Here is a 5,227-nt window from a genome sequence, read left to right on the forward strand (position 1 = left end):
TCTCTCTCTCTCTGTGTGTGTGTGTGTGTGTATTAGAGGACAACTTTTGAGAATCAGTTCTCCCCCACCATACCATATGCATCCCTGGACATTAACTCTGGTTGTCAGGCTTGGCTGCAAGTGCCTTTAATCGTTGAGCCATTTCACCAACACCATTGTTCTTAATGTAAAATAAAATGTTGGTCTTAAAATATATTCTCTGTATTATGATATGTTGAAGCTTCTTATAGTCTCTGACATGTATATCAAGCACAGGCACAACCTAAAGTAGGCGGACAATAGTGTAGCTATTAGCCAGCCATGGTGACTCACACTAGTAATCACTCAGCAATTTGAATCAGGAGGATCACCAAAACTTCAAGGCCTGCTTAGTCTAGATAGCAAGTCTAACTACCTGAGTTTGAGTCCCAGAATTCACATGCGGCAGGAAAATGTTAACTCCTTAAGTTGCCCTCTATAATCATACCTATGGAGTGGACATGGGAACACACACACAAATATACACATTCAGAGGGAGGGGGAGTGCAAATAAACAAATAAGAAGCACAGGTAGACTTTGAGTAGAAGGACACCATTAATATTTCTGGAGAGTAAAATAGTACTACATTCTAAATGTTTAAAAAGCACGTTTCCAGGAATGAACTGAGATGTGTTCCATTTCAGTTTGCCAAAGTCAAGGTAAACACAATACAATAGATTGTGGTGAGAGCACCCTGAACCCCAGAGGATGACTTAATCAATCTCCCCTTGAACTGACCCAGTGGGAGAGAGTTCATGACGTCTATGCCAAAATGGTCACCAGGAAGAGTCTCCATGTTTCCTTTGTGTTAAGTGGGTTCCTTTGACAGTTTCACACACACACACACACACACACACACACACAAACACACACAGTGTGTTCTCATCACGGTCACACCACCCTCTCTGACAATCCTCCCACACTCCTATTATCTAGGTATCTTCTCTTTATTTATTTATTTATTTTTATTTTTTTTATTTTTTATTTTTTTGCTTTGTAACCCCCTGAGTCAAACTAGGGCTATCTGTGAAGTTCATTTGTTTTTAATCCTATACTCCCAGTGGAATTGTGCTTATATGTGTGCCTGTGGATATGTGTGTTAGACAGATATGGGAAAGGTGGGCAGACTTTACAATAATAAGGAAAATGCAAAGCTAAAACAGACATGAGAATAAATCCAGGGATGAAAAGTCTCCTGTGACTTTTACTTGTGTAGTTGTTATTTACGCAGCTTGATGGCTTACATATAGTAACACTGGTAGTCTTAAAATAGCCTGGTATTTGACTGAGTTTTAGAACACATGTGTTGATCATAAAATAAAACGTGCATCAACAAGAGTCACTGCTCAAATGAGGAAGTTGCCTGGACTGCACCCAGTTCCCTTTTGAGAAAACCCAAATATGCTTGAGCTTCTCCACAGACGCTTGTCTCCTCACAGCTAGCCTGGTCTAGAGCAGCGTGAATGATACAGGAAGGCATTGCACGTGGTCTTTAGACACTAGTAGAAAAACAATGCATGGGGGTTATTATTTTAGAGCATTTGGGGGACCAGATACACCTATAGAAAGGCTTCACTACACCATAAATTCCTAAACTCCAAATTGATTTTTTTTTGTTTTTGAGACAGGGTTCTGTGTAGCACAGGCTGGCTTTGAACATACTTTGCAGTGAAGGATGACCTTGAACTTTTGAGCCTCCTGCCTCTACTTCTTGGGTTCTGGGATTAGAGGTGTGCAGCACCATGCCCTTTTTACATGGTCCTGAGGATCAAACCTAGGGTTTTATGCATGTTGAACAAGTATTCAACCAGTGAGCTATATCCTCAGTCTGTCCAATGTGCATATTGGAAGCTCTGCCCTAGAAGAGCTGTGAACTTTGACCTGGGCCCCCTTCAGAGAAGGAAATATCATTTGGAGAGAGCATATCATGTCCATTCATTGTCAGCCATTGAGACCATAATGCAAAGGAGAAATATGAGATTGAATTTACATTCAATGGATGTATGTTCAGGAGGATGTTCAGAAAGGCCAAAAGTGCACTGATGCCCAACTGGAAAAATGTCTCCGAGAATCCCTTAAGGTGGAGTCAGATTAAAAATAAGGAGATATGACGTACCGTACAGGTCTCTCAAGTAGGAAGAACACCACACTTTTGTTGTTGTTTGTTCTTTTTCTTTGGTTTGTTTTTGAAACAGCTATGTAGCTCTGGCTAGCCTGGAGCACACTGTATACAGGAGTTCTCTTTGTCTGCCTCTGGAGTGTTACTTAGTATTATAGGATTGAGCTATCTCACACCCAGCCCTAATGTCTCAAAATGGAGAACTGATCTGTCTTTCTATCTGCAAACCCTGGGGCTTGTGGAAAGGTAAAATATATAGTTATCCAAAGTGCTTTTCAAAGTCAAATCATAACAGAGTTGTGATGATATCATCTGTTTATTGTCCAGTATCATGATCAAGATTCTGTTAGCTGAACTTTCTTTATCCTTATTTAAGTCCAGAAATAAGGCACATGGCTCATTTACATCCATGAAGGTCAGATAAACAGCAGCCCTCCTAGCCTCCATTCATTTTACTACTTCTGTGACCCAGACAAAAAATGAAAGAACTTGAAATACTGCTAGAGAACCTGAAGGTGCCACTCTAACAACTGAACGGATAGGGCTCAAGTTCGCATACAACAGAAACTCAACTCTGGATAAGCAATAGAGAAGACACTCGGGAAACATCATTAGGGATTCTTTTCTGAACAGTCATATATAGCCAGCCAAAGCTCACTCCAACATCAGCAGATGATATGAGACAAGACATTTAGTTTTGACAAATTTTTCCATCCTGGAAAGATGCAATGACATCAAACTCATTTTCCATTCTCCAAGTGCCAGTTGTGAATTCTGACATCTTGGGGATCTACTGGGAAAAAGTATGCAAAAGTTATTGTTTTTGTGACTTTACAAATATATCCGTTTGGAGTCACTCTCAGTTTCAACATGTAAGACAAGGAGACAAAGCAGAAAACACTCCCTCCACTTCCTGCTCTTTTGGACAAGATCTCCTAGAGCCTAGTCTAGATGTCCAACTCCCTATATAGCCAAGGATTACCTTTCAGCTTCTTTTTTTTAAAAAAGATTTATTTATTTATTTTTATGTGTATGAGTACACTGTAGCTGTACAGATGGCCATGAGCCATCATCATGTGTGTGGCTGCTGTTGAACTCAGGACCTCTGCTGGCCCCACTCGCTCTGGCCCCACTCGACCATAATATGTTCCTGCTTCTACCTCCAAAGCACTGGGATTATGGATATGGGCCACCACAACAATCTCTATATGGTGCTGGGGAAGGAACCCAGGATTTCATGCCCACTAGCCAGGCACAATACTTACTGAGCTACACTTCCATTCCATCTCTCGCTAATATAATATGATCACTGATTTGTTGGGTCCCTGCCATCTGCCTGACATGATGCTTAGAGAATAAATATATATGGCAATGATTTGGATGGTTTTTTAAAAAATATATAAGTACACTGTAGCTGACTGCAGACGTGCCAGCAGGCAGAGAGAGGGTGTCAGACACACCAGAAGAGGGCGTCAGATCTCATTATGGATGGTTGTGAGCCACCATGTGCTTGCTGGGATTTGAACTCAGAACCTTTGGAAGAGCAGTCAGTGCTCTTACCTGCTAAGCCATATCTCCAGCCCCAAGTAAATGATTCTTTTTTAAAGAGTTATTTATTTATTATATGTAAGTACACTGTTGCTGTCTTCAGACACCCCAGCAGAGGGCATCAGATCTCATCATGGATGGTTGTGAGCCACCATGTGGTTACTGGGATCTGAGCCATCTCTCCAGCCCCACAATGATTTGGATGTTTATGTCACCAAAATTTCTAGTGAAACTTAATCTTTGAGGTGGTGTTATTTGTAAGTGGTGACACTGGGAAGTTATTAGGTCCAAGCATCAATACCTTACAAATGGGATTAGTAACCTTATTAAATAGATGAAAGTGGGGCTGTGGCTCAATCATTAGGAGCAATGGCTGCTTATCCCAGAGGACCAGAGTTCCATTCACAGCATCCACACAACTCACAATTGTTTTCAACTCCAGATCCAGGGAATATGACACCTTCCCCTAACTTCTGCTGGTAGCAGGCAAACATGTGGTGCAAGGACATACATGCAGGCAAAAACTCACACACACAACACAAAATCAATTTTAAAATGAATAAATAGAAGGACTCCAAACAACTGTTTTGCCCTTTCCACCATATGAGGACACTGTGATCATATATTTACCAGCTACTGGACTTTTCAACCTCCTGGACCATGAATAACACAGTACATTTCTGTTCTTAAAAAGTTATGATATTTTGACATTATCATAGCCAAAGATTAAATTTTTCATTTTATTTCTTTCTCGCAGCAAGCCTGCAATATGGGACCAATTATTTGCTCACTTACTTAAATAATAAACTAAAACCCAGAGTAGTTGTCACAGACCAAGACAATGATGGACCAATACAAATACACAAGTAAGGAATTGAGGGTGTGGTTCAGTTGGTCACTGTCTGCCTAACTTTCATAAAGCCTTGAATTTGCCTCCTAGCACTCTGTGAATCAGGAGTGTTGGGGCATTATTGTCATCTCAATGGTGAAGTGGCAGAGGCAGCAGGATGAAGGCTAAGTTCATCTTCAGTTACATAGCAAGCATGAGGCCAGCCTGAGATATATGAAGCCTTCTCTCAAATAAAAACATTTATAAGTGGGTATTCTGAGGGCCATTGTAGCCTTGCACATGTGCTTGGTATTTCCATGAGACATAGGAAAACACAGAAAAGCTATCCGTGGGTTGGCACAGGAAGAAATTCCTTGGTACTTCAGTCCAAGTAGCATCTGTACCATCTGTAGTTTGCTAGAATCCCCCAAATGACTAATTCTACTAATGTGGCAATGAGAAACTCCCCCGAGGCCCTGCCTAATCCCCGGGCTGTCTTTCCATTTCCCAACACAACTCATGCTGCATTTGCCAGAGTCAAGAAGGGCAGTTACCATTCTGTAAGGCACTAGTCAGATGGGGTTGGGGGAGGGGGAGCCTGTGGTTACAACAAGAAGCTAAGTCACCTCCTGACTGCCTCATTGTCCTACCTGACACACCTGAGTTAAAAGCAGTCACAGCTGCCAGCCACATCCTAGTTAAGAAAAGAATC

The 5,227-nt window shown here is 41.4% G+C and overlaps 1 protein-coding gene across 5 annotated transcripts in view; it reads right to left on the reverse strand.

Annotated features, from left to right (window-relative positions):
* Positions 1 to 5,227, reverse strand: part of Arhgef6 (Rac/Cdc42 guanine nucleotide exchange factor 6) — a 110,348-nt gene that overhangs the window by 78,290 nt on the left and 26,831 nt on the right. The window lies entirely within an intron of this gene.

The sequence above is a fragment of the Mastomys coucha genome, chromosome X (genome assembly GCF_008632895.1).
Source record: "Mastomys coucha isolate ucsf_1 chromosome X, UCSF_Mcou_1, whole genome shotgun sequence".
In the NCBI taxonomy this organism is placed as follows: Eukaryota; Metazoa; Chordata; class Mammalia; order Rodentia; family Muridae; genus Mastomys; species Mastomys coucha.